This window comes from Vulpes vulpes, chromosome 7, assembly GCF_048418805.1.
Source record: "Vulpes vulpes isolate BD-2025 chromosome 7, VulVul3, whole genome shotgun sequence".
NCBI lineage: Eukaryota > Metazoa > Chordata > Mammalia > Carnivora > Canidae > Vulpes > Vulpes vulpes.
Genome location: NC_132786.1, coordinates 76737660 through 76749422, shown reverse-complemented (window position 1 = coordinate 76749422; position 11763 = coordinate 76737660). Strand labels below are relative to the sequence as shown.

General features: G+C 36.1%; 1 long non-coding RNA gene across 1 annotated transcript in view; it reads right to left on the bottom strand.

Moving 5' to 3' along the window:
- Positions 1-7848: 7848 nt before the first annotated feature.
- The window catches only part of LOC140599693 (uncharacterized), a 279725-nt gene continuing 275810 nt past the window's right edge, over positions 7849-11763 (bottom strand). The window contains exons 6-7 of the long non-coding RNA XR_012002646.1: positions 11076-11232; positions 7849-8861 (exon numbers count right to left, since the gene is read on the bottom strand). This is a non-coding gene — a long non-coding RNA (uncharacterized lncRNA). The remainder of the gene's footprint in view (positions 8862-11075; positions 11233-11763) is intronic.

The following is an 11763-nucleotide window of genomic DNA, read 5'->3' as shown; positions in this document are numbered from 1 at the left end:
TCAACAAAACCAGCCTCCATGGGAGCCCTGGGTGGCTCAGTGGTTGGGCATCTGGCTTTGGCTCAGGTCATGATCCCAGGGTCCTGGGATGAGTCCTGCATCAGGCTCCCCGCAGAGAGCCTGCATCTCCCTCTGACTATGTCTCTGCCTTTCTCTGTGTATCTCTCATTAATAAATAAATAAAATCTAAAAAAAAAAAAAACCAGCCCCCATCCTGAAGCTATCTAAGGGTGATCCCTGAATTGTTTCATTAACATAACAAAGATACTAAAAGTCAGGAGACTCAAAGATTTAGAGTCTCCCTTCCAAGAACCATGTGAACAAAGGTTGGAAGGTTGGTCAAATTCTTTATCATATCAGCGTCATGGGTGAGTCTGGGTGGCTCAGTTGGTTAAGCATCCGCCTTCTGCTCAAGTCTGATCCCTGGGTCCTGAGATAGAGCTCTACATTGGGCTCCCTGCTTAGCAGGGAGCCTGCTTCTCCCTCCCCCACTGCTGCTCTTTCAAATAAATAAAGATCCATAAAAAGAAAATTTTAAAAAAGTAAAAGAAAGAAACAGACTCACGTATACATATTTACACCCAAATTTGCCAAAGAACATTAGTGTGTCCTAATCTCCTAATTATCATTATCTTTAATATCTGTTGCAACACTAAAGGACTAAAGGAGAGTATAAGTGATACATTGTGGACTTTTTTTCTTGAATATATATAGAAAAATATTCAAGGAAAATATTTTGCTATTTAGACAATATAGGAACACTTCATTCCTGATGAAATATTTTTTAAAGAGTATATTTTAAAGTTTAGGTTTATATTCCACTCATGTTAATAATGAAGATTGGGGAAAAGTGAATAAATTACATAAACTAACATAATATAGGAGGAAGACTAAGTGAATGCATAATGTGATGGTCTTAATCAGGGGGCTTGGGGGAGCCAGATTTACATCATTTTGTCTCCCTCACTAGCCATGCTATCTTGAAGATTTAGATGCTCTCAATCTCTCTTTCATTTTCAATATGTAGAAGTTATATGTAATTATTTTTTGTATAATTAAAAATACATTTCCCCATTTAAAAATATAATTCTTCTATCAGAAATGGCCAAGTGCATGGTATCAAAAAGGACTAAGGCCATTATAGCACAGGGTGCTGGCACCTAGAGTTGGCAATGGGGTTCCAGATTTCAGTGCCTCAGGGAAAAGTAGACTGAATATATCCCATAAGAGGTAGTGCACTGGAGATTATTTTCTCACATTCATAAATGAAAGCTATACAAAGTCGATGTTCTTGTGTAAGGTTGCATGCAGGTACAACAGTTTCATGAATGGTGAAGAGAGAAGCAAAGAATCCTAAATGATTAGAAACTAACAAATAGGGGATATTAGCTTCAGTTCTGAAAATGTGAAGCCCTTGAAGAGATATAAAATATGCTTCTGTTTTGTGGACCCTTAGGAGCTGAGTTGAAGCAACTTAAAAAATGCCCAAGAGGAAAGGAGAAATGGGAGAGAGAAAGAAAAAGAAATCCATAGAAAAGAAACATAACCAACAAAAATGACAAAACACCTGATGAAACCCAACCCCATGATATGAATTGTTCCCCACTATAAACAAACAAACACATGAACACAGAAACAACAAAAGGAAAGAAAAAAGTTTACTCATGAAAATACAGAGGTAATTAAAGAAATCTAGGAAGTAATTTAAATATACACGTTTAAAATTCTTTTTTTTTTTTTAAATATTTATTTATCTGAGAGAGAGAGCAGAGCTAGCGAGAACATGAGAGGAGAAGGGCAGAAGAAGAGGGAGAAGCAGGCTTTCTGCTCATGGTCCCTGATGTGGAACTCAATCCCAGGACCTTGAAATCATGACCTGAGCCAAAGGCAGATGCTTAACCTACTGAGCCACCCAGGCACCTCAGATGCTTACAATTCTTGAATAAATATCCATAAAACCAGAGAAGGAAACACTGAAACAACAATAGACACTTGTGAACCATTTAGATCCCTTACCATGAAAAAGGAAACTAAAATGGGAACCATAACACATTATAATGGGAACACATTATTCTTGAGACAGTTGAAGAAAAGAATTCTAATAAAGAACTCTGAAAATTACCTAGAATATAGCTTAAAAAGATAAAGAAATAAGCAAAGTGAAGTTCTGAGAAATAGAGCATAGATTTAGATGCTCTAGTAAAATCTAAGAGAGAGAGAAAAGAGCCAACAAGTTCCAAAACTGAAGGCTGATATTAATCCTTATTACTGAAGAAGTACCTTACATGCCATATATAACAAATAAACAACAACAAAATCACTTAAATTAGATTGGATCTTATGTAATTAAGATGACAAAAATCTGTACCTAGTTAAACTGCTAAACAAAACTATGGTGAAAAAGACACATTTTTGTACATTTAAAGACAAAAATCTATTATTTTTCCACAAATGACATTGAACTTTCTCTGAAGGGCATAATTTAACAAGAGATAATAATGAACTCAGAAGGAAAAACTGTGATGCAAGAAAATATGTTTAGCAAAGACATTAACAACATATTGGAAAATAAAAATAAGTAATGTCTGCAAATGTAATTTTTTGGCACATTTAAATATAAAGAACCAATGCTCTAGAAAACAATCTATCTACCTATCAATTTGATTAAACATTTAATGAGATTAATCTGAAGTGTTACGCTCTCCACATTGTATTATTTTAATCACTTTATACAAAAAAAATAATTTCACTTTGAAAGCAAACTGTTTTGAAACAGATTGAGGGATCATTACCTTTTAACTTTTGCATAGTAGTTTGATTTGCAAAACTGAATTTTTAGCCCATGAAATTTTTGTTGCTACAAGCTTTGTAATTGTTGCATTTAAAATTCTCTTCTAAATACCAGATTACTAATCTAACTCTTAATTGCCAGAACCAATATTTAGTTGCCAAATTGCCTTTGTCAATTAAATGTTCAAAGTGATCATTTAATTCTTAGATTACTGTGTTGAACTTCAGCTTGATAATTACACTATTTGAACCTATTAAACTATATTTTTAGAAAGTTAACTAGTAGCTGTTTGATATATTCTGTGGCATGATATTCCTGCTTGCAAAAATTGAATTAAGATGACAAGTTTTCTTCTAATTCATGGCTTTTCACATTTAGAATAAAATAGAACTAAGATTTAAAAGTTGAAAATTTAGTTCCCAGAATTGTATACCTTTCAGTGCCATACAGTGAATAAGAGAAACTGATTATATAAATAATATAAATAATGTCTTTTTCCTCCTTGCCATAATTTGTTCCTTGTCACATTATTATTTTCAACATATTTACATAAAACATTGATTTATTAAGTTGAAAACAACAGAGATCAATGAATCACTTATGTTAATCTGTAACCTGAACATCCTCAAATCCGAGGTGTAAACAGGTCACGGAAAATATATACACTTGGCAAAGTCACCATTTTTGTTGTTGTTGAGGTATTTAAAGGACATAACCAGTCTGTTGAATTCAGTTGAGTCAGAATGCTATGGATTTTTTTCAGCCTTAGTTCTTAAATGCTATTTCAGTAAAAACTCAAGATCTAGACAAACTGATAATGTTTCCATGTTAATCAAACAAATGGATCCCTTCTCCATTACATAAATTGATTGCCAGGCTGTCATAAAGCTCTGAATAGAAACCCTCCAATATTATCATCCCATTCCACAGAAGAATAGCTTAACATTGTTCAACTTACATTGCGCAGTGACGTGACCTCTAAGACTGGGCATTTGCTGCAGTTCTGATGTGATGCATCCAGGCGTGAGGCAGTGATAACCTCATAGTTGTCAGCAGGGGAAGAGTGGAAGCCTTCTGCTTCCTAAGTGTTCTTGTTTTCATTTTATTCTACATGTCAGTCCGATTACTGCTTCTAATTAAGATGTGTGGCAATTTGAGAAGAGTCAACTGTATTCCTATGAGTTGTCTTGTGCGAAGGTTGCAGTGTAAATAAAAGCAGCAGCCGTTTATTATTTGCTCAAGTGTGACAATTCAAAGAATAAAACAGAGACAGTATTTGCCTTTGCTAAGACCACAGAACAGGTTTTGCTCTCATGACACATGTGACGTTAACATATTTTGTTTTCAAATTCCAGGAAGTCAGATATAGAATAAATCATATGTTGTAAGCCCCAAACAACTAAAGCTCAGTAGAAAATTCCTGGATTGCAGAATACCTTAATATTGTAGCACGAAAGACTTAAATAATACTGTTGTGTTGTGGAATAACATGGTTAAAGAATGCTCACAGGATATTAATTTGGAGTGGGCTGTGGAGAATGAATTGGGAAGCGGAGAGGCTGGTGCCAAGGAGGTAAAGCAAGAAACCGTAGGAATTTTCTCTGTGGAGAGATGCCCATGGTTATAATTTAGGCTGAGAAAAGAAGTTTAGTGATTAATCTATTGAAATCTTCACTTTGTGGATGAGAGGTTAGGGTTAGAGAGGTTGACTTGACCAAAGTTATTCAATCCAAATCTCCTAACACCACTTTGATCCAGTAGGTATTTTTATTATAACATGAGCTGCTTCTAAGATTGATTTCTGAGAATTAACAGAATTGCCACTCTAAGATTTCAGTGACTTGGGACTGGTGGTGAAAGAAAGACTTTTGTATTGAAGCAATTGTTTGCTTTCTTCCCAGCCCCCCAAAAAAAGAATAAGGAGGAAAGTATGGATTAGGAATTAAGCCACTTGGGTTGAATCTCAGATTTTGCCAAAATCTTATTGCTATTTGACAGAGGTTTACTAATATGGGAGAGCTTGGTTCCTGTCTCTTGGAGTGGAAGAATGAATCTTGCAGATGACAGAGAGTGAGCAAAGTGATAGAAATTTATTAAGCAGAGATCCAGAGAAAGCTCTCAAAAGTGAGAGGGGTCCCCACAGGGTTGCCACTAAGGGCTTTTATGGTCTGTCTTTTATAGGGAACTGACCAGGGAACTTGGAAAATTTCTTGTCAATATCAGAGTGGATTTATAAATTTCATGTCTCTAGTTAGAGCAAACAAGATGGACTTGTAACAAGCAAGATGTTTCTTTGTAAACATCATAAGCACAAACAAGGTGTTCCCTTCTCTCTGGTTAATATCTCCTCCATAATATTTCTCTACATTTGGGGTTTTTGTGAGACTAGTAGCCATTAAAGGGGGAATAGTCCTTAACATTTTGGAGCTAGAGAGCCAGGTTTATTTTTCTGTTTTTACTTGGGATGGGTAGAAACCTGACTCTGGGGCCTTTCCCTGCCTACCCCTGCCTGCCCTTAACTCATTTCTACATCATTACCATGATTTGCCATGAAGTTAACAAAACTTAGGCTTCAGAGTTATCATGTCCACATGCCATTTAAAGAGGGGCCTTGGCAATGTGTTCATGTCTGGTAATATTTATACAGCAAAATACTTAAACAAGTCAATACCAGAGTCTCTATTAATAATTCTGACCTCCACTCAGTCTACTTCTTATGCGGGTGGCACTGGAGTGACCACTGGCTTGATGATACACTTGAGTTTAAGGGGATTAGATTTATATGGTTTGTAGCCCCGTTCTATATTGGCATTTTTTAGCTACCCATGAGAAGGAATGGCTTCCAAAAAATTCTTCTACACCCCCAAAGAAACAACAGTCTCCATAACATCAACAATAAGAGCAGGTTAGGAGTGCTGTCAACTCAGAGTTCTTAAAAAGAGTCACAGTGCAACAAATCTTGATATGCTGTAAAATATTACAGCTTATATTTCATGGCTTTAAAATTTTATGTCTCCGGTATAAAAGAAGCTTGATAGAAGATTCCCCAAATTTGACAGCAATCTTAAAAATTTACATGACACGGATTGTGAAGCTAAATCATCAATAATAAATAATACATTTCTACCAACCATGCTAGAGGAAAAACTGAATTATCTACCTGTTCTCTTAGTTGAAAATGATTTTACAAAATTGATGTACATTAGGAGGTAATCAAAGAGCATGTATCTTGAAATGCAATCTAGAAGTGTGTAAGGGAGTTAATTAATAAAAATATTTTGTAACTTTTCCAGATTTTGTGGCATTTATGCTATCAGCTTTTTAAATTTATAATTTTTATATCTTCTCTCCAAAACATATATATTCATTCTAAGATCCAATTTTGTCTTGTTTTCCTTAAAAAAGCATCTCCAAATTTATATGATTAAAGTCACAAGAAACCTGGATGTCTCCCCATTAGTTGAATCTTTAGGGATCCAGATAAAAGAGAGTTAAAGTAAGGGAGAAAAGAGATACTGGAATTTCATCACCTCATTCCTTCCAGTAGTGTTCTTGGGTACAAGTGTACATGATTAAACATGTACAAGGTTATGGAAGAAAATAGTTTGACTTCTGTATATAATTTTTAAAAATCTTTATTTATATATACATAATTTTGCATAGACTTAATGTTATATATATTTTTTGCTATCATTGTGTTTACCTGTTTCTATTTGGTTTTGCCAGTTTCTTATTATGGGAGTTTCATCATTTAGAGTTTGATCAGGGAAGCAGAATGGCTGTAAGTGATATGCAAAATGAGATCTATATAGTAGTTAGACCTGATGAGTTTGTGGAAGCTGCTGAAATCCACAGAGAGGGTGTTACCTGCACAGAGAAGCGTGCCTGTGAGGGAGGTCAGAAGGGCAAGCGGTGAGGAAGAAAAGCTGGAAATAAGCAAGGGAGAATAAGGAAAACTGGACGTTGTGAAGATCAACTAGAATCTAGGAGATCCGGCAGCCCGGGTGGCTCAGCGCTTTAGCACCACCTTCAGCCCAGGGCATGATCCTGGAGTCTCCGGATCAAGTCTCACATCAGGCTCCCTGCGTGGAGCCTGCTTCTCCCTCTGCCTGTGTCTCTGCCTCTCTCTCTCTCTCTCTCTGTGTGTGTCTCTCATGAATAAATAAAAAAAATCTTAAAAAAAAAAATCTAGGAGGTCAAACTGGAACTTACTTCCGCTCTTTACTGCCTTTAACTGTGACTATGTGTTTGACCTAGAAGAAAAAGCTAGTGACCTTTACCATGGAATTGCACAAGTGCCTGTACCAGGAGTAGAGAAGCTCAAGAGGAGATTCCATGGAGTTGAAGTAGATGTGCATCCTGTAGCTCCCCCAGGCCTGCAAGGTGAGCCAGCAGATCAGCTATGCCTTGTGCAAGCTGTAATGTTATCTGGCCACCTATGGAGACTTTCAAAATGTAATGACCACTGCTTCCCTTTTGGCTTTCAAATCTTGGACAGATTTGTCTTGTGGCCATCCCTAATGTACTGGAAGGAGAATTCTGGGAAATGACTTTTATAGCTTTTGAAAATTGGTACATTACTACATTGACTAGAGATTTTTTGTGTGTATTTTCATGACTGCTGACCATTCAGATATGTTCCATAGGAATTAGCATCTTTTTTCTTTTCTTTTCCATTTTTTTTTTTGCCACTAAGAATAGTACACCAATAAATATCCTTATGGACAGATAGGTTTACTCCTATTGGATAAAGTCCCATGAATGGGCTGACCTAAATAGTAAGCATACTTTAAATTTTAATAGATGTTAAAAGATTCTTTTCTAAAGAAGGCTCTTATAACTTAACATTCTACCTGCAGTTCTTTTTTAGTTTATTGATTTTCCCTGCCAACAAGAGAAATGATACCTTTTTAAATTTATAACAATCCAATTGATGAATGGGTTGTCTCTTTTGAACTTTGTATTTCACCCTTTACTAGATATTTTCAGTGTATTTTCATAACTGCTAGCCATTCAGATATATTCTTTTGTTAATTGTTAATATGTAATTTTGCTCATTTTTCCTTTTTTTGTCTTTCTGTCAATTTGTGATGTGCTGTTTTTGATTGTGCTAGGACTTATTATTGTGATGTTGTTTGTAGAGCTAATCTAAGGTCTATTATATGATTATTGCTCTCCAGAGATTTATGTTTGCTACTTTCAGGTATATGGTGATTATAGCAATGCAGAATCATGTCAATTCCACTTAAAGAATCATGATTCAGTTCTCAGGTGTAATCTGTCCAAGGGCCCAACTACTTTTGATTTACACTTATTCCTAGGTTACCGTGTTTTGGTCCTTCCCTTTGATTCTTAAAGCTTTTGAATCTAATTTTGATGCCTCTATCTTAAGAAGGTCTTCAAAAGGTACAATTCAGTCTCTTGTCCTCTGACATTTCTTTTGGAATCTACAAGGGATAAGGAGCTCCAAATTTCTGGGCTCTTCTTCCTAAGCCTCAGGGTAATGCTTCACTTTTTTTTTTTTAAACACCTCCAGCCTTTTAAGGAGATTTAAGAAAATATGATAATGAACTTTTTCACTCTGACTTTGGCCAAATTACTCAATCCACCGTAATCAGAACCTAATACTTGAATCTGAAATTTTAATGACATTCATGCTTAGAATGGAAGCATTATTGGAAACCTTCGGGTTTCTGAGTGGGTCTTCAATAAATGGCATCCCTCTCCTCCTTTTGGGATTAATAACAAGTTGAGAAGTAAGACAAAGAGTTAAAAAACCATGTCCAAGATGACTCCCTTATTAATAGCAAGAGTCAAAGTTACAGAGACAGCTTCACATGGCAGTCACCTTGGCCTGTTAACTGAAACCCAGAATCAGGCAGATGTACCCAGCTCGTGATGGGCTAGGCTGTACAAGGGAGCCCTCATGTAGCAGTCCTGACCATCTGGCTGAGCAGAGACAACGTCAGCTTTCTACACGCAGGCCTGCTTGTAGTCAAAAGTCTGTCACCCGCCGGGGTGAGCGAAGGAATGTGATGGTGCCAAGGAAAAAAATCCCTCCTTGTGGACTCTGGAAACAGAAAAGGCATTCCTTTTAAAAAGGTAATTGCAGAAATTTCATGCCATTAATATGTGTATTTATATGTGGCTTAGTATAAAGAGCTTTGGGCTTTTGAAGGGTTGGATATTCTTACATTCTGAATCCACAAATACTCAGTACTTTAACTTTTAAAATTGTGTGACTTCGGAGAAATAACTTGCCTTCTTTGAAACAATGTTTCTTCATTGGTACAAAAGAGATCAGAATCTCTTGAGCTAATTTCTTCTAAAAGCTAAATGAGATGATGTGTTTATGTTTACTATATACATAGAAAGAAATACTCTTGACACTATTTTCTCTGTGTGTGTATGTGTGTGCTTGGTTTCAGTGCCTTCAGAATGCAGCCTCCAGAGCTCTTCTTATTTGGTTGTTTGTCTGCCCTCTGCCCTCCTGTCAGTGCTTGAGGGGCCCCCTTCATCTTTTTTTTAGCAGAGCACACACAGTCATTTCCATGCAGCAGAAGCTCTCACACATTTATTGCCTAGCTTTTTATTTTTTCCCCATGCACAGATGAATGGCAGGTCTTATAGATCTTTTCTAACTTGCTATTATGTTTCTGGTGAAAAACACTTTTCCATTCGAAAACTTCTCCCAAACCCTGAAGGTCACTTCCTTCTATCAAAATATATTCTTTAGTTCTCTGACATGCTAGCTTATTAAATCACATCTCCACTCCAGGTGCTCACATGGAGGAATATCTGCCAGTTCCTATTTTCTCTAGTATATATCTCAGGCTCTACCAAGATAGAAGCAGAGAATGTCTGAATATATAATATGATATAATGTAATATAATATTGATATGAAAAATATAATTATATGACATGATATAATATAGTATAAATGATTTTGTGCTACCTCTAGCTCCAGCAAAACCCCAAATTTCCCTTTTTATGCTTCTATAAATGTCATAGACAATTTTGAAATGTGATTAAGATTTCTACTGGGTTAAATGTGGCAGAGGTGGGTTTTTTCCACAGGAAATTATTTTGTATTATAATCTAAGACTTTAATAGAAAGCTTTTGTACATTAGATCTTTTTGCCTACACATTTTGGAGAAAAGAAATAGAAAATGCAAGTATACGTTCTTAAAAATCCTATTACTTAGAGTTAAAATATTTTCTTCTAAACTCCTAATGCTAAATTCAGTTCCATTATTTACCTTGGCTAAGGAGATATTTTGCACAGCTGGCTTATGAAAAAGATATGCAAAATATTCAATTTTTCCTTTAAGTCTGTTAAGTATCCTCCAAAGATCATCTTCTTTTTGGCAAGCTTCTGCTCTTCCAACCCATCCCTGACTGTTACTAATTTTATACCCTATTTCTTCAATTGCTGCCTGAGGCCTAAGCCCTTTATACTCCAAAGATGTTTCCTGTCTCATTCTGGGATCATGGCCATCCTTCCATTGCGTCTACCACTAGCATCTATATCCACTCAGATTTGAGAATGCTTTCCCTCTCCTAACTAGAAATGCTTTCCGCATCTAACTAGGATAGATTAGTTTCTGAGTGTCTCCCAGAATTCTCTAATTTTCTGTTAGCAAATGGAGCTCTGACCTTGGGTTTAGGAAACGTTCTCCATTTATAATTCTTCCAGAATGAACAAGCCTGCTGGAAGTCATTTAGATGAGGGTTGCCTAGGGTTTCCCCCTGCTGGCCAGCATGCATTTTTCTCTGCTGAATATACGAGCTTTCCTCTTAATTTTTATTCTCTGAACCATTTGTTCCTCTTAGAGGCTGCAGGGTGCCAGAATATCATGGTTTGCTACAGAGTAAATGTTGTTTGGACAAATGGATGTAAACTGTAGTTTAAAACAAAACAAGCACAAAACCTGTGCCTCCCGATAGGACTGACATCAGGGAACATCATTCGAAATTTTGTGTTTGTTTCTTGGCAGTGTGGGGATGAATTTTTCACTTTTATGTCAGTATTGCATAGACAAGATATAGACAAGATCTGCACTCATGTCTCTGGTATTTCACTTGATATATCATAGTTGGTCTGTCATTTGAGACTGCCCATATATCATAGAAGAATAAAAAAGTGATAGAGGAAACCCCAGTGCCAGTACCCTGCTTTGTTAAAAATTTATATATATATATATATATATATATATATATATATATATATATATGTGTGTGTGTGTGTGTATTTGGCAGATGCTTTACACGTTTAGAGTTACCTTTCCTTTGAATTGATGAATTTTATTCAGAAATGATCTCAATTTCCATACATAGGCTTTCATGGCTCTTGGTGCTTCCTGATTCAAAGTTGATATTCTATGATCCGCCGTTTATTTTCTATATGTCTGTTCTTTACATTCCTTCAGTATTAATCCTCTGTGAAAGGATTAGAGCATATTTGTTGTTAATACAAGACCTCCTATGAAAACTGTTGAAGCTTAAGGAAAATTATTTTATTAATCCATGAGTTTGACATTATGTTTAGAGGCAACAAATATGGGTGTCTCCAGAGCTCTAGATAACAATAAGCTTAAAATGGAAAACAATCATAGTTAACTCTTATCTCTTTATTGTAATATAAAGAATGTAAATCTACCAGTCTGCAAATTTCATTTTAGCCAGTAATCTTTTTTTTTTTTTAAAGTCTGCTCACAGATCCCTGGGTGGCTCAGCGGTTTGGCGCCTGCCTTCAGCCCAGGGTGTGATCCTGGAGACCTGATATCGAGTCCCAGGTCGGTTCCCTGCATGGTTCCCTGCATGGAGCCTGCTTCTCCCTCTGCCTATGTCTCTGCCTCTCTCTCTCTCTGTGTCTCTCATGAATAAATAAATAAAATCTTAAAAAAATAAAAAAATAAATTCTGCTCACAACTAGTAAGACACTAACTTGGTGTACCCTGTAGTATCTAC